This window comes from Columba livia, chromosome 2, assembly GCF_036013475.1.
Source record: "Columba livia isolate bColLiv1 breed racing homer chromosome 2, bColLiv1.pat.W.v2, whole genome shotgun sequence".
NCBI classification, from domain to species: Eukaryota; Metazoa; Chordata; class Aves; order Columbiformes; family Columbidae; genus Columba; species Columba livia.
This window is the reverse complement of record NC_088603.1, coordinates 105,058,205-105,076,805: the sequence shown is the minus strand read 5'-3', so window position 1 is coordinate 105,076,805 and position 18,601 is coordinate 105,058,205. Positions and strand designations below refer to the sequence as shown.

At 37.6% G+C, this 18,601-nt stretch overlaps 1 long non-coding RNA gene across 2 annotated transcripts in view; it reads left to right on the top strand.

Moving 5' to 3' along the window:
• Window positions 1-17,928, top strand: part of LOC110361054 (uncharacterized) — a 116,650-nt gene extending 98,722 nt beyond the window's left edge. For both annotated transcript variants that reach the window (XR_010470419.1, XR_010470420.1), the window contains exons 3-4: window positions 6,485-6,588; window positions 9,126-17,928. This is a non-coding gene — a long non-coding RNA (uncharacterized LOC110361054). The remainder of the gene's footprint in view (window positions 1-6,484; window positions 6,589-9,125) is intronic.
• The last annotated feature ends 673 nt before the right edge of the window (window positions 17,929-18,601 follow it).

The following is an 18,601-nucleotide window of genomic DNA, read 5'->3' as shown; positions in this document are numbered from 1 at the left end:
AGATGAGGCTACACAGGAAGGTGTCCAGGCGGGTTTTGAATGTCTCCAGAACAGGAGACTCCACAACCCCCCTGGGCAGCCAGTTCCAGTGTTCTGTTACCCTCACTGAGAAGAAGTTTCTTCTCAAATTTAAGTGGAACCTCTTGTGTTCCAGTTTGAAGCTGTTGCCCCTTTTCCTACCATTGGTTGTTACCGAAAAGAGCCTGGCTCCATCCTCATGACATTCACCCTTTATATATTTGTGAACATTAATGAGGTCACCCTTTAGTCTCCTCTTCTCCAATCTAAAGAGACTTTCCTCATAAGGGAGATGCTCCACTACTTTAATCATCTTTGTGGCTCTGTGCTAGACTCTCTCCAGCAGTTCCCTGTCCTTCTTGAACTGAGGGGCCCAGAACTGGACACAATACTCCAGATGTGGTCTCACCAGGGCAGAGTAGAGGGGAGGAGAACCTCTCTTGACCTACTAACTTCTGATACACCCCAGGATGTCATTGGCCGCCTTGGCCACAAGGGTACAGTGTTGGCTTATTGTCATCCTGCTGTCCACCAGGACACCCAGGTCCCTTTCCCCTACGCTGCTCTCTAATAGGTCACTGCACAACTTGTACTGGAACCTGGGGTTGTTCCTACCCAGATGCAATACTCTACACTTTCCCTTGTTATATTTCATTAATTTTTTCCCTGCCCAACTCTCCAGCCTGTCCAGGTCTCACTAGATGGCAGCACAGCCTTCTGGTGTGTCAGCCACTCCTCCCAGCTTGGTGTCATCAGCAAACTTGCTGATAGTACACTCTATTCCCTCATCCAAGTAATTGATAAATATATTGAATAATACTGGTCCCAGTACTGACCCTTGAGGCACTCCACTAGATACAAGCCTCCAACTAGACTCCACCCCATTGAGCACGACTCTCTGGCTTCTTTCCTTCAGCCAGTTCACAGTCCACCTCACTACCTGATCATCCAGATTGCACTCCCTCAGTTTAGCTGTAAGGATGCTGTGGGACACTGTCACGTCCACAACTCTGCCATCATCTATCCACCTCGTTATGTCCTCATAAAAATCAATGAGGTTACTCAAGCACGACTTCTCCTTGGTGACTGCCCCTAATGATCCTCTTATCCTTGATATGCCTTGAGATGGCACCAAGGACAAGTTGTTCCATCATTTTCCCAGGGGTGGAGGTGAGGCTGACCAGTCTATAGTTACCTGGGTCCTCCTTCCTGCCATTTTTGAAGACTGGAGAGATATTCGCTTTCCTCCAGTCCTCAGGCACCTCTCCTGTTTCCCCAAGACTTGGCAAAGATGATGGAGAGTGGTCTAGCAATGACCTCAGCCCGCTCACTCAGCACCCGTGGGTCCATCCCATCCGGACCCATGGATTTATGGATGTCCAAATTGCCTAGTTGCTCCCTAACCCAGTCCTCATCAACCGAGGCAAACTCCTCCATTTTCCTGCCTTCCTTTGGGGCCTCAGGGGTGCAGGGCTCCTCAGGACAGCTTCCAGGAGAGCAGACAGAGACAAAGAAGGCATTCAATAACTCTGCCTTCTCTGTATCTTCTGTTACCAGGGCACCCACCTCATTCATCAGTGGGCCTACATTGCCTCTGGTATTAGTTTTATCTGCCACGTATTTGAAAAAGCTCTTTATGTTTTTCTTGACCCCTCTCACCAGGTTTAATTCTAAGAAGGCCTTAGATTTCCTAATTGCCTCCCTACACCCTCTGACAGCAGCCTTATATTTTTCCCAAATGGCCAGCCCCTCCTTCCATGATCTATAAACTCTCTTCTTCCACTTGAGCTTACCCAGAAAGTCCCTGTTTAACCACACAGGTCTTCTGGCTCCCTTCCTTGACTTCCTACGTGTCGGGATGCTCTGAACTTGAGCCTGGTAGAAGCAGACCCTGAACACTATCTTGGGCCCCTTTACCTTTAAGCAGCCTTGCCCATGGGATTTCCCCCAGCAATTGCTTGAAAAGGCCAAAGTTTGCCCTGCTTAAGTCCAGGGTTGCAATTCTGCTTGCTATCTGTTCCTGCCACACAAGATCCTGAACTCCACCATTTCATGGTTGCTGCAACCAAGGCAACCCTCAACTTTTACTGCTTCAACCAGACCCTCCTTATTAGTGAGGATGAGGTCCAGCAGTCCACCATTTGCATCAGAAAGTTCTCATCAGTGCACTGGACAAACCCCCTGGACTGCGGCTGGCTGGCCGAGTAGTCCTTCCAGCAAACACTGGGGAAGTTAAAATCCCCCATGACAACCAGGGACTGTGACTGTGAAGCTGCTCTCAGCTGTCTGTAGAAGGCCTTATCCTGATCTGGTGGCCTATAACAGACACCCACAACAGTATCACCCCTGCCAGCCTGCCCTTAATTCTCACCCATAGACTCTCCACTGTCTCCTCATCCGTGCCTGGACAGTACTCAATACATTGTAGTTGTTCTCTCACGTAAAGAGCAACTCCACCATCACGCCTGGCTGGCCTGTCTTTCCTGAAAAGGACATAGCCATCCACAACCACATTCCAGTCATGTAAGCCGTCCCACCATTTCTCTGTAATTGCCACCAGGTCATAATCTCCTGCGTGAACACAGGTTTCTAACTCTAAGTTTACTTAAGTAGTGTGTACAATTGAAGAAATTGGTCACAGTATACAGTAATACCTGTACTTTTCTGTTCTTCACAAGGTACTCAAATATCTGCACGAGATTTTTTTATCTTATTTTGCAGCTAGTTAGCTGTATGTAACTAGGTAGCAACTGAACTAAAGATAGCAGCCATGGATAAAGCTGTTGACCCCAATGATGTTATTGCCAAAGTGCAATGTCAGTTTTCATTTTAATCTTTGAAAGTCACGGATTCTTCAGTATAATCATAATTTTTTATTTGCATCTTCCTACAATGAAAGGGTTATCCACTTCAGTCAGATTGCAAGCTGGCAGATTTATTTCCATTATTATTGCTTCAATAGGAAAATTATCACTACTTTTATAAAATTATGAGCTCTGTTTGTTCCTCTGTTTTTCTCCTTCCAAATGTCCATTGGAAAATGTCTGTCACTGAATAATGCTTTGAGTAGATTATTAAACCTTTTGCTAATGACTCACGCAGAACAGAGATATCTTTTTTCATTTCTGTAATCAGTATCACATTTTTCAGTTTTCCTAGGTCATTACCCCTTGCTTGTGTCAGAATAATTCTGGGGCCTATGAATTTAGCTAACAATTAAAAGAATGAAAAATATTAGTTGCAGGCAAACGATACCTTTCTGTTCAAAATGTTCAGTAAAATTTGTAGTCAGGCATTTGATGTTATGAATGATTTTTCTTAATACACACCTTGGACTTGATTAATATAAGAGTACTCAGAATACAACACTTAGCCATATTTTTGGGTATGTGAAGGACGCACTGTGGAAATAAGTGAATTTTAAAAATATGTCTAGAAGTATAAATAGCTCCTGATGGTGCTTCTTAAAAAAGTACATACTACAAATTTCAATTATAGTTGGTGCAGAAAGTGAAGGCTAGCTGAGGCTTCCTGTTCTGGAGCTGTTTTCAGATGTGATAATTCTGCCAAACTTCATGCATTTGGAATGAATTGCACACACTTTATCAACTTGATTGTAGATTTTGACATAAATGTGTCTGCAATCACAAAAACCAAACCAAACCAAAACACCTGTTTAGAGGAAAAAATAGAAAAAAAAAAAAAAAAAGAAAAAATTATGTTGTTTGTTCAGGAAGCGTGGTATGAATGCCTCTTCTTAAGAGACAGTAGCATGTCTATAATTTGAATGAGGTCTCTGAAACAGACTATCTTTTTTTTTTCAGATCTGTGTTTGGATCAGGTTGTCAGTAAACAGCTTTAAAACTTATTGCCAGTTCTGTTTATTTAAAAAGCTGCCATTCCATCAAGCTGCCATTCCATCACACGCTTCAAAATCAAAGACATAATTGACACACATTCAGGAGAGACCTGTTAATGATTTTCTGCTAAAGTCTGCCAGCAACCTGTATGTGGTACAGAGAGGACAGTTTGCTTTTTCTGAACAACTCCAAACCCCCAAAGAAGTTATTAGCCATCGCCAGAACTAACCTGAACTTCTGATGTTTCATGTGATTGGCTGATGAGCACAGGCCTGAAAAATGAGGCTTATGTTTCCTCTTGATTTAATTCCTTTCCTGAAAGCTTCAGAACAGTGAGGAAAGAATGAGAACATAGAAGACAGAAAATTTGTGAGACAAATGAGAGCGTGGTGAATCAGAAGTACATATAAAGTGTATTGTGTTATCTGAGAAGTAGAATGGCGGAATCAGTAGGGAGGAAAGCTATTTGCTGATAGGGAATTCAGAAATGCATTAATGTAGGCACAGGACAAGAGAAGACTTATTATCCAAGGGATTCAATAGAAAGAAGAAGAAATTGAGGGAAAATAGTATTATATGAAGATGAAACAGGAAAAGTAGGGACAGAAGTATATTTTTTTCATTTGTCATATTCCCATCTTCAGCTACAACTGATTACAAAGTTGTGAGATCCTGCATTAACTTTCTGCCAGAGAAGGTTCTCTAACAAAATACATTCTTCACTGTTTTTTTCATTCCTTTCTGAGAGATATGTGTGTGTGATGTGTATGACATCAGCCTTCTACTGTCACCCTTTCCTTCATCAGCTCAATTCACATAACCATAAGGACCTTCATACTGATACTGAGGAACATTTCTAAATAAATACCATTCTCTGCTACCATTTTTTTCACTTTTTAAAGGCTTTTATTGTTTAAATAAAATTGCAACCAAGAATCATGTTAATAATTTTAAAGTCAGCCTTGAATTGTATTTTACCATCAATAAATTCTTTAGCACTGAATTCTTACTGAAAGCTTTCTGCAGTCATATATTATCAGTATAATATTTTGAAAGAGAGTGCAATCCTCTTCTCTAAGGTCGCATCTTCTGAATTCAAAAGAAACTGGGAAAAAAAAAAACCCAAACCAAAAGAAAATTATGACCATAAAAAAAAAAAAAAAAGAAAGACACGAAAAGGAGGGGACTTGAGCAGAAGCTGATCTTTGGGTGAGAAAAATACAATTAAATTCACACTGAAATCTCGAGCTATTTTTAGAGTGGTTTAAGTGACATTTGGCCTGCTTACAACATTATAGGACAAAAACCACTTCATTTCCACTTAGTGTAAGGAAGATGTTCCAACAAAATGGTTGTGCATGCTGTTGACTTGCAATTATTACATTCATGCAGGGACAATCCTTGTTTTTAAAAAAGTTTTTTGCACATTAACAAGCATTTTACACAGTCAAGTGATTTAGATTTACAATGTACAGGACAAATTAATTAGTGTGGTGTAATTTGTCTCAAGGGTCATTCTTTTCCGGGTGACTGAAGGAGTGGTGATCTGCCAAAATATTCTTGTTTCCTTTTCAGTTGTTTATCAAAATAAGTAATGGTTAGACTCCTGATACCTAACTATTTTTTAGTTCTTTTTTATAGCATAGATTTGCAAAAATGTAAGCACTGTGGTATTCCTCTGAAAAAGTAAAAAACACTGCCTTTTGGCAACACTTAAGCATTTCTCCAGCAGCAGAAACAAGTATGTTGCAGTTAACAGTCCTTGAAGGCATTTCAAGTTTGGCATTGCTGTCCAGGCACTCAGCCAATCACTTTGTATCCTGAAGGTATAAACAGACAGACTACAAAGGGGATTTACGAAAGTACTTGAACTTCAATACAGCAGGTGACAACAGAGAACACAGATACATGGGACAAAGAGAATCTATCTCAAGAAATGGATATGATAGATCAGTGGTTCATTTTGCTTCTCTCTTTTTCTGTAATCACTACGTATCAGTAGTGGAAAAAAAAAATAGTAGAATTTGAGGTATTCCTTAATTGCACGGTTCGTAGACAGGATTTCTTGTAGCATATGGAAGAGCATTTCCTTCACACAATGTAAAGGAGGAATGATGAACTGTTATTACAATGAAAATAATGTTCTCTAATGATTTTGAAGTTGAGTAGCTAATAGGAAAAGTGAGTGGTAATTCATTACTAGTTTCATGTCTATCAATAAAATGCCTGAAGGAAGAGAATCTCATAGCCTTGTGTATCCACCTTTGTTTCACCAACTGAATTTACCTAGCAGATAATTTTGTTAAAGGCACTAATGAATCTTTTACTACACATATTTTTCTAGTAGATTAAAAAAGATAGGTACAAGTTAGTTTTCAGATGAAAACCACTGTGTGTTATTTCTTCTTTTCTTCTGGAACCTTGCTGTCTATGCTGTGAGTCTTAGACACACAGGAGGAAGAATTCAGTTGCTATGCTGAAAACATTCAAAATGTGAATTTCTAGTGTTATGTTAGGTTAATTCATGGGAAGAAGACTCATAACAGGAATCTTACAGCTGGTACTCCCATTATTAAGTGCTTCTATACAGATATCTTATTTTACAGGGAATATACAGTTGATTTAACATGAACCAGCAGTGTGCCCAGCTGACCAAAAAGGCCAACAGCACCCTGGCTTGTATCAAGAATAGTGTGACCAGCAGGACTAGGTAAGTGATCATTCTACTTTTTTTGGCACTGGTGAGGCCCCAGCTTGAATACTCCGTTCAGTTTTGGGCCCCTCACTATAGGAAAGACATGGAAGTACTAGAGAGAAGCGGGGGAGAAGTCTGGAGTACAAGTCTGATGAGGAACAGCTGAGGGAGCTGGGGCTGTTCAGCCTGGAGGAAAGGAGGCTGAGGGGAGACCTTATTGCTTTCTACAACTACCTGAAAGGAGGTTGTAGCATGGAGGGTGCTGGTCTCTTCTCCAAAGTAGCAAGTGATAGGAAGAGAAGAAGTGGCGTCAAGTTGCACCAGGGGAGGTTCAGACTGGATATTAGGAAAAAATTCTTAATGGAAAGGGTTGTGAAGTGGTGGAACATTCTGCCCAGGGAAGTGGTTGAGTCACCATTCCTGGGGGTGTTTAAAAGGTAGATAGACTAGGTCCTTAGGGATATGGTTTAGTGCTCGAGTTAGGTTATGGTTGGACTCGATGATCTTGAGGGTCTCTTCCAACCAGAATGATTCTATGATTCAACTAAAGTTTCATCATCCATGTTTATACTATGATATTGTGGTGGGCTGAACTTTTCTGTCTGTCAGATGCCCACCCACTCACTCTCTCCCTCCTTAATTGACAGGAGATGAAAAAGCTCCATGGGCTTAGATAAAGACAGGGAAATCACTAATCAATCACCATCAGGAGACTTGATTTGGGGAAAATAAATGTAATTTATTGCCAATTAAAATAGATTTGGATGATGAGACACAAAGGGAAATTGAAAAAACACCTTCCCCCTACCTCATCCCCTTTTCCCAGGCTCAACTTTGACTCCTGGCTCCTCATCCATTCCTGACTCCTCTACCTGTTCCTACCCCAAGCAGCATGGGGTGATGGGAAATGGGCTTTGTCATCAGCCCATAACACTTTATCTCTGACTCTTCTTCCTCCTCACACTTCTCCTCTGCTTCAGCATGGGTCCTTCACATGCACTGCAGTCCTTCAGGATAAACCTGCTACACTGTGGGCTTTCAACATCCTGCAGTTTTCTTCAGGAAATTGCCACCTGCTCTGGTATGGGCTCTTCCACAGTCTGCACAGGAATCTGCTCCAATGCCCAAAGCACCTCCTCACCCACCTTCTTCTCTCACCTTAGTGTCTGCAGAGACATTTCTCTTGCATTTTTTCCTCACTTCTCTCACTGCTGTATGGTATTTTTAACCCTATCTGACATACACTTTCTCAGAGGCATCACCATCTTGGCTGAGGGGTTCAGCTGTGCCCTGTGGTGAGTCCATTGGAGCCACCTGGAACCAGCTGTGTCCATCATGGGACATCCCTGGCCTCTCCTCACAGAGGACATGTCTGCAGACCCCCCACTGCCAGCACCTGGGCATCTGCATTCAATGCAGACATTCTGTGCAAAATACTGCTAATACTGGGAAATGTTAGAAATAAGCAACAGATAGCATATGTGAGAAAAGATGTCTTGTTATAGCTGTATATAGAATCAGGAAAGAAAGCATGAAAGATTAAAAGTCCATTACATCCAAAGATGGTAAGGACTTTAAATAATTAAATCAGGTAGTTTAAGATGGTGATTTATCCTTAGCAGGAAATATCTTGATACCTTAATTTTAAACCAAGAAAGAGGATATGGGATACCAGAGAAGCAATTTCTTTGGAAAAACTGTTTTTGCTCATTTCACATCTTAGCACAGTGGCATGAGAGAAAATGATCTTTACCATGAAAGGTTTGGTAAAAATTTGGATGGAATATTCATAAATTGAAAAATTCAAAGAAATATTGAGCAAGCAATAAGAAACTATCAAAAGTCCCATGAGATGAGCAAATGCCCTCAGGCTGTCAGTAACATCTACATGAAAATTAATATGAGCTCTCTTATTTATTATGGCCTAAACATTTGGGACCCTACCTAATTTGCAAACAGGAGACTGCAAAGCTATGTTGAACATGTAGATCTCAGAACCAGATGTATTAAAACATTATTAAAAAACCCCAAACAACATCCTTTAAACATTGGTTTTATTCTAGCATTTTGAAGAGTAAAAATTCCAAGAAAGTAAATGTACATTTACTGTGTTTAAAAAACTGCATTTTCTTACAATTATATCCTGTTCTTGTCTTTATATTTATTTTGTTCTTATAAACAAAATAGTAATAAGAAATTACAATTTTTACTTGAAGGTGTCAGCATGTTTGTTATTTTTTCTTGAAAGAATTTCCCAAAGCACTGAAATTGAGCAATGTGCACATTTTCCCAAACAGAAATAGTATTTTCCCTTAGCTTCTAATCAGTATTAATTTGCAAGTTTCTCATTCTGATTATTCAAAGGTACCTGTCATTCCTCTTTAAAGTTTAGTCAATTATTATTTTCAGTTCAAGATACTATTTTTATTAAATCAGTTATTGTTTTATAGTTCTATGAAATTTATTTCCATTTGATTTTACTAAGATTCATTAATTTAGTTTTATTCAGATATGATGGAACTTTCACTTATTTCACTTTACCTTTCATTCAGGAAAACATTCCTGGTTATGGAACACTTCAACGTGTACTTAGCATTAAGATCTGTGGAGAGTTTTTGGGCCGTATGCTGTGAAGAAGCCAGGGCTTGGGGTGGCTTGGTGCACTAGGACCGCACGGAAGTAAACAGAAGCTGGTCTGCCCTCGACCCAGGCTGCAGGAGGGGCACTGCCATCGTTGCTGCGCATGAATAGCATGTGGACAGTGCCCTGCAGCTAATCACCATCGTGGAAGTGGAAGCGTGAACTGCAAGTGTAACCAATCGTAGCCTGTGCTTGCCGCATGGCCTTTTGGGTATAGAGTATATAAGGGCTGGAAAAAACGTGGTCTTGCGGACATTGATATTCAGTGTTGTTAAGAGTTCATTAAAGGGTACTGATGTTAAATTCATATTGAATTAGACTCATTACTCTCGCCGGCCCGCCTGTCGTGCTCAAAGAGGTCCTGCCGGCATTTTGCATTCTCCACATCATCTCACGACAAAGACCATGTTAAAGTTCCACAGATTTAGTACAGAAATGCAAAGACTGCCATCACAGGGAACTGGTGTTTGTATTTTTACAATATTATCCAATAACCACTGAAAGTTGTGATAAGAATTGAATAAGAATTGAGAAAAGGAAAAAAGAAAAAGCCCCTAAAGCACATTCTTTCATTAAATGAAATCGAAAGGAAACTGCACAAGATTTCTTCAGGTAAGAAAGTTAAATGTTCTCTTAAGATTATTTTTATATCGACACAATGTGGCATTAAAATACATTGGAACACTTTCACAGAGGAAAGGCTCCAGGCTTTAAAAGCAGCTGAGATTACTTACATCCTGTCACCATAATTTTTTTTCCCCCTTAGGTCATAAATAGATCCTCTGCTATTGGCATCCAATATACTTCAGGAGAAATCCAAATGAACAACCTATATTTGAACAATTGCAGAACTACTTGACCACGTGGACGTTAGAGACAAGTGTGGTCCTTGGATGATTTTATATAGTAAATCTCCCGATTTATTATCTTCAGATACTTTATAATGGAACTACAGGTGTTTGTGGTAGGGCAATTCAGTAGCTATCTTAATTCAAAGTCTTCATGTAATACAATTGTTTGGAGTGCATTCGTCCCTGACAGCTATTAGTCCTCGTATTACCACAAACTCCCATTCTGAAAATTTTCCTTTTCCACTCCTGCCTCCTTGTTTCTCTTGCCATCTCTCCTATGGTGTTAGGGTACTCAAATGTGACACTGCGAACTCTTCATTTTAGAAAAGTTCAAAACTTTCCCAACAAATATTCATTGGCTGTTTTCCATACAGAACCAGCTAAAAGAGTATGTTGAACAAATTACTTCTTAATTTAGCCATACAGAGTTGCATACAAATGGCAAGCACATTTTATACTCCTATACAGTTAAACTGACTGTATTTTAGGCTGCTAATGTGTTATGAGTAGTGACGCTCAGGCTGACTTGCATCATATCAACTATTATTTCTTTTTATGTTAATCTCCACTATTGGCTTTTCTTGTTTAACACTACCAGTATGTGATCACACTCCCACTAGTTTTACAGCTTAAAGTAAAAAAAAAAAAAAAAAAAGTCCTTTATAAATTAGGGATATTAATTTTTAATCTTGATTTTTAATGTTCAGAACATCAATAGTATTTTTCTAATTTGAAATCAAAAATATTCCGTTTAGGGGATCTGTTGTCCATATAATTCAGAGCCATTGCAGTATAAAACTGAAAATTGTTTCCTTTTATTTTTGAATAGATTTATTTATATTTTCTGATACTCATGGATAGCCATATTTAAACTAGTCAAAACCAGGTCCTAAGCATAGAATTTCAGGTTTTACCCTAATGTTGATACCAGTATTTTAAATGCTACTGGTTGAGGTCCATCCTGTGTGTTCTAACACTTAAAGAAATTTCTGGAGTTAAATGTGTTAGTTATAGCATTTATGAAGCATTTTGATTAGGTGTCAGACCTTTTTTGTACCTGCACATGAATTGAGGATTTGGAGTCACAGACTATTTCACAGTGCTACTGGTATTAAATGGCAAGTTCTTATGCGTAGGACAACAATTCACAGCAATTTCTTTTTACTGCAGCTGGCAACTTATAACTTGTGACTGCAAGGTGAGAAACTGTAAATGTGCAAAGCAGTTCCATGATGAAGTCTTGAGTATTTTGTTTATCTCCCCTGAATTTCAAGTACTAGCATTACAGATGCGCTTGTATGTTTGGAGTATGATATTTTAAAGTAAAAATTGGGTCAAGTTTCATAGATGAAGAAAGGCTTTTTGCAAATATTTTCAGTGTGTGACTTTTTAAAAATGTTGGATACAGTGCATGCATGCATTGCATACTGTGTTGTACAAATAGGTAAACTATTACTGTGAGGAATAATAACCTTTTTTTCCTCATGAAAATGCATGTATCGTGCCATGAGTATTTTCAGAATAAAATTGTCAGGCCATGAGAGGATGAAAACTTTGAATGTTAACAGAAGGCTGGCTAGTTAAAAGAAAAATATGGGTTTTTTTTGTTGTTTTGTTTCAACTATATAAAATAAATAAATAAATAAATAAATAAATAAAACCCACAAAAACTAAACAAATGAAATTAATAAAAGTCTATATTGTATGATATATTATAATAACCCAACACAAAATAAATAAATATTTATAGAAATAGTAACTTTCTAACTAATGTAAACATATTAAATAATAACATAATTAGTTGTTTAAGATTATTTACATTTTCTGAATGCAATTCAGTTTTACAAATCTTTTAACTTTCAGGTGTCTGATTTTATGCAGGATATAGGTCAGATTTTAGACTTTTATTCTATTTAACTATGAATTTTAGAAGACTAGGATTAGACATTTAAGTGAAAAAATCTCTAAATATTGTTGAAATTTTTGGTTTTTCATTCTTGTCATTATATTGGTGAAGAAATAAAAAATATATTATTGGATTGTTTCTTTAAAAGGTATTGGTTCTGACCAGTACAGTAATTTACTTTTTCTTAGACAAAATAAATTACCTGTCAAGATGCCTCTTAACGTAGATTTTTTTTCAGATATAATATGTTGAGACTGAAGAATATAATTTTAACACACATTTCATCTGCTACAACATGATACAATTATTCTGTTTTATGATGTCTATGTCTAAAACTGTCTAAATAGATACAGCTTATTGTTGTTAAATCCATTTTTTTTTTCCATTTGAAACACATTTAAACAAAAAAAGGTATTGAAAAAACAGGGTTAGAACCTAGCATCTATCAAATCAGTATGACGAAAGTATATTTCAAGCTAGATATCAGTAGCTAAGAATGATGTAAAATAGAAGTATTTAGTATTGGAATAATCACCAAATGGTGATATTCTTATTTTAAGGTATGGAGAGTAAGGCAAATCAATCGTTTTTACGCATAAATTGTTTTATTTATGTTTTTAGTAAAAATTTCAACCCAGTGCTTCCCTTTGTTGGGTGGTTTGGTGGTTTTTTTTTTGGATGTATGTTCCCTTTTAGCCTGTTTCTAGTAGAAGATACGACGAGGATAATCAGTTGACATCTGCAAGACAAGATGCTTTATGTGTGAAGTTGTATCAACCAAAACATCTGAATGATATTGAGCTCACAATACTACAAACCTTGATGAGTTAGTGAACCTGTGCATTATTAATACAGAGGCAGTTCAATGGGGAAATATTGCTTTACATGAAATATGAACACATTGCTAGAGCTTCAGAGGAGTGCTTAGATTCACTTGCACATTTACAGATAATGAACCCATAATATAATAAAGTTGAGATTAAATTAAAGACGTGAGATGAAAATGTTCAGTACTATTTTTTATTTTGTAAATTTGTTTTGCTGCTGTCTTGTACTCAGAAGTCTCAAGGTCTTAAACACTGGTTATAATAAATGTAAAACCATTAGTCTTTCAGGACACTTTAAATATTTTATTGTCCTACATGTCTTTTGTGAATTAAAAAAAAAAAAAGTCAAAAAAACCCAAAACAGATCAGGTCATTTGAGATTGTCTTATGATGATGGAAAAAATATTTTTTATTATATGAGCAATAATAACTATTTTTTTTTTCTACTTGAATAACTAAAATATATCCTTCTCCAAACACTGCTATGAGTCTTCTGCATATATGGACTTTGTAGTCAATCCATAAAATAACTTTACTGACATACGTATATATTTTTCTCTAGTGATAATTTGTTTATGGCCCTGATTTTCAAGTGTATGTATACCATGAAATAACCACTCCACTGTGAACACATTTGGTGAGTTCCTTGTATTAACAGTATGGTTGAGAGTCCATAAGTTTATATCTGACCGCATAAGGTAAAAACCAAAGAAAACCAATATCTAAGTATAAAAGTTATGTTATTGTTATGTAAAAAATCTATATATTTCATGTGTGTATGTATGCTACCTGAAATTTAAAAATGTTGAGTCATTGTTCTTTTGTTATTGAAAACAACACTCAGAATTAAAAATGGGATTCTAATATGGGTTTTCACATAAGTAAAATTGTTTCTCCTACCTGATCCTTCTTAAATGCAGTTCTCAAAAGACTGACAAGAAGAGGGTTCTGCAGTCAAAGAGAATATAAGCATATCTTTGGATGAATAAATATATTAAAAGCAACCAGCTGGAACTTAGGAGGCTTGGAGAGTAATAGATAAGTTTGTCACTTGGGTACACAGAAATAGAAAAACTCAGTTAAGTTACATTTTAACACAGAAAATATCAATGTTCTTATCTATAATATTTTATCCTTAATCCCTTGAATTTGCCAAAAGTAGCAAGTGAGTTTTATAACAGCCAGGAATGGAATGTTTCAAGCCAGTATAAGAAGAACTTTTTTTTTCAGGGGGTGACTTTCAAAATGTTGCTGAGTTGAATAGCCTGGAATGGCTTCACACAGAGGGGACAAGTGATGGCTAAGGACAGCTAGAGGTTCTTTTACTTTAGAAAGCTGTCTAATTTTTCAGTCAAATGCTTTGTGTTACTGGGCACAGTAGCAACACTGGTAAAATAATATTCAGATACAAATCACTTTGAACAGATATGACTAGACTAACTATACAAAGACTCCAGATAGAGCTTATTTTTTAACATCTTTTTCTATTTTTTCACCCCAAGGACCTTTAGAGGTTTAAACATTTGACTTGTATTTATAATGAACTGTAATGTTTTGTTATTGAATTCAGTGAACTGAACTCTTCGAAAATAGTCCATTGCCAAGCAGTGCTTAAGGATTGTATCTATTGACTGAAAAGGTCTTTCATATTCTGTATTCAACATTGTATTTGAAGACTGGGATTATGATTCTGCAGTGCTGAGTTACATAAAATCAGAATTTTAAGATAACATTGCAGTACTTTTTTTTCTCACCACTTACACTCCCAATTAATTTCTTTCTAAACACAAATGTCTTTCCTAAATAAAGACACAGGAAAATAGTTTGTTGATTGTATATTTTGAACTTTAAAATTCTACAGTAAGATGTACATTTAATCACAGATAATGAATTATCCAATATCAGTTAGAAGTTGCTATCACACTTTTATTTAAAGTGCAATTATAAAACACTGAAAGTTTGCAAAGTTTTTTTCTGCAAAATATCCAGGGAACATCTTCCTTCACCTCCAGAAGTTTCACTTTTTCTTGAAAGTCAGTTATTAATCCATTTATATTCATTCATTAAGAACTGAAAAAAAAAAAAAGAAAAATAAAAACATAGACCACTATATAAGAGATTGGATGATACTGAAAATAAATGTCTTTGAGTAACTGATATGGTACCATTCCTGTAATAGAATTAAGTACCAAAGAAGTACCAAAAATGTAGTGTCTTGCATACAAAATACCATACATCTGCATGACTCCTGCATCAAAATAAATGTCTTTAAACAAGACCTTTTGTAACAGATTGTAACTTTTAAACACTTATTGCATTGCTGACAAAGCACACTGTGCATCCTGCAAAATGAAATTAAGTATCCTGTTAACCCTGGGTATATTAGATAAGAGACAGGATTATTTACCATGGTTTAAGTACTGTGAGCATTCCAGCATAAAATTTTTAATGGGAACTTGCTTGTATGTGCCAACTTGGAATTCAGAATGCTTGGGTTGCAAACCTGGATTTAATGTCTAAGCAAGTTGACACTGAAACTATGAATTCTCAAGGCTGGGCCAGAGTTCTTCCGGGCAGGGATTTCCCCTCAGGACAAGCTTGCTTTCTGTTCTTATGAGGTTAAAGTTGAGTAGACTAACAACCATCTGTTTTAAGTTCACAGACTCATAGGATAGCTGAGGCTGGAAGTGCGCCCTGGAGGTCACCTGATCCAACACACATGGGCATGCAGGGATACATGGAACATAGGAGGTTCTACTTAAAAATGAGATGAAACTTCACGGTGAGAGTGCCAGAGTACTTCAACAGGCTGCCCAGGTGGACTGTGAAGTCTCCCTCCCTGGAGACATTCAAAACCTGCCTGGGTGTGTTCCTGTGTAACCTCATCTAGGTGTTTCTGCTCTGGCAGGGGGATCGGACTAGATAAACTTTCGAGGTCTCTTCCAATCCCTAACATCTTGTGATTCTGTGATCCTATTGCACAAGACAATGCAACGCTTAACTCAGTTTAAGAGAAGGAGAGAGATTGTCACCACTGTGGATTCAGTGATAGTGGTGTCCTCTACTTCTTCTTGTTGATCCGCGGTGCAGTCACACTCCCCGTTTGGGAAGCGCCTGTCATGGATTTTTATAGTCTCAGCCTGGGTGAGGCTCTCTAGCTCCTGTTGTGTCTGCACTGTCCGTGATACATTGTTACGCTAGGGATGAACGGAGTGGTCAGTACACCTGCACTGTTCCCACCGTGACATTTCCGCCATGACCTCTTGATACGTTGTTGCAGTCCGTGCTGTGACCTCCTGATACGTGCAGCTTCTTATGCGCATGAGCTAATCAGCTGTCGGGGTTTCAGTTGCCGGAACCAACCTGCTTCTGGGCAGATGAACTCTTGTCTTTGTTACAATGTGTCAGAAAGTAGGGACTGCTGTGGTTTCCACTGGGTCCAATTATCAACTTAATGTTTGAGAGATAAAGTCCATCAGTACCACAAGGTCATAGCAGAGAGCATTTGTTTATGCAAATAGACAGCTACTGGTGCAGAACTGCATACTGAGCTAACGAAGCTGCTCACATCTCCCAGCCTGGTGGAAACAGCTTTAAAAGTGCAGAAATGTCTGCAATGAAAATGGCTAGTTGTATCGGAGTCACTTCTTCGGACTTTGGTGGGCAGAACACATCTCTCATATCCTGTACTTTGCCGTTAAATGCACAAGTACTGTCTGGTTGTCACTGAAGGAAAATGTAGCTTAGCATTTGGTGTAAGGCTTTCTTGATTGCATGTGCTCTGGTTACTCACTATTGAGGACTGGCTGTTGAAGCTGATGAACTGATCTAAAAATATTCCTAGTACTTTTAGTTTAATTTCCTTTACCCATTTTCTTTTACCTTTCTTTCATTGTTACCAAGTCAGTGTAGTCTGTTGCATAGCTATTAAAGAGGAATGGTAATGGGTATTATTTAAAATTTATCAATACCTAGTGATACAAACTGTAATGGTCAGAACACTTACTGCTTATACTTACAAATACCTAGCAACATCCAGTCTGTCTGTGCTTGGGCTTTGGTTGTTTCGAGTTTGAATGCAGACAGATAATCTACAAAAGTAACTCTTTTGTAGACAGAAGTTGAGGTTGCTGGTGTTTCATGGTGAGGGTCAAAGTTGGGCAATGAAATGTGGGAACTGGAAGGAACTTGGTATTGTTTCCAACTCCATGCATTTGAAAGTATTCAAAAGCCTAATTAAATCAAATTGACAAAACTTTTCTTCTTTTCATGTATATGTTTCCCTGAATTTACTAGTGTATTATTATAGCATTAGCTGAAAATGCTTATTGAATTGCTAGTTTAAATCATTATTACAGCTCCTATAAAATAGAATATATTGTCAGAAATATATCTGAAACCCCAGTTCAATCTCCTTTGCTTCTGCATAGAGATGCCTTTGATAGGTGAGTACAGCAAGGGAAGGATTCCAGATTTCTTTTCTTCTGCTCTATCTATGAGTTTAGGTGAAGTAATAACACTCCATCAGGATTTAACTGCTTCTACTACAGTGGGATATTATACATTAATCTCACATGGTAGCATAACATTTCATGTTTATGGAATTGATGTACACATTTGAGGATGCACATCATAAACATCTTCATATGGCACACAATGGAAAAATTGGCAAGGATTATATCTTTCATATAATCTTTCACTTAAAATTCAGTTTCTGTCTTGTTGCATGACTTCAGTGCTTGAAAGTAGATACTGTCAGTGAGATATATGTATGAAACAATTGTAGGAACCCACAGCTGAAATAAGATTTTTTTTTTGGATGGGGGGCTGTCTTAATAAAGTTAAGATATCTTAAACAGCTTTGACATGTTTTGGATTAATACAATTTTTCACGTATTGAGAGATCACTAAACACAATTTTACACACACATGTATATGTAGATAGTTATAATACTTGTAAATATTTTCAATTAAAAAAATGTGTTTCATTATCAAACCAAATTATAAATACAATATTGTGGGAGTGATTGAGCTGCCATTATAGCAATACCATTCAATAAGTTAGTGATAGCCAAGAGACCATACAATTCCCTTCCCTTCCCTTCCCTTCCCTTCCCTTCCCTTCCCTTCCCTTCCCTTCCCTTCCCTTCCCTTCCCTTCCCTTCCCTTCCCTTCCCTTCCCTTCCCTTCCCTTCCCTTCCCTTCCCTTCCCTTCCCTTCCCTTCCCTTCCCTTCCCTTCCCTTCCCTTCCCTTCCCTTCCCTTCCCTTCCCTTCCCTTCCCTTCCCTTCCCTTCCCTTCCCTCTTCTTTAATTTTACTTTCTGTGATTTTATTTCACAAACTTAGTATTTTCTGGTTAGCAGTTGCTTTTGGTTTCCTAAATTAATTTGAAGGATTGTAATGTATTTTTCTGATGCACAAACTATTTCTGTATAGCTACTTCTGAAATAAACATTCACAAAATAATAGAAATTGTGTGGAAAAATATTCTAAACAAGTTTCTAAAGCCTAGACTAGAATATATATTGAATATTTAAGTACATATAGTCTAGATCACATTAGCACTCTGCAAGCCACTTAGTTATTTTGTTAATATCTTTAGGAAGAAAATTAATGACTATGAAACTGTTGGCTCTGCAGCTGATCAGTTTTGCTGTTAATGTGTACTGATGTCAACCAGCTGCATGAAAGCAAAGGATGACACAAAGACCAGATGCCAAACAGTTCGCACTCCCTGTAGTGAGGCAGTTATTCCCTTGGAGGCTCTTATCATCTTTATAGCATGAATTCTGCACAAGATTCAA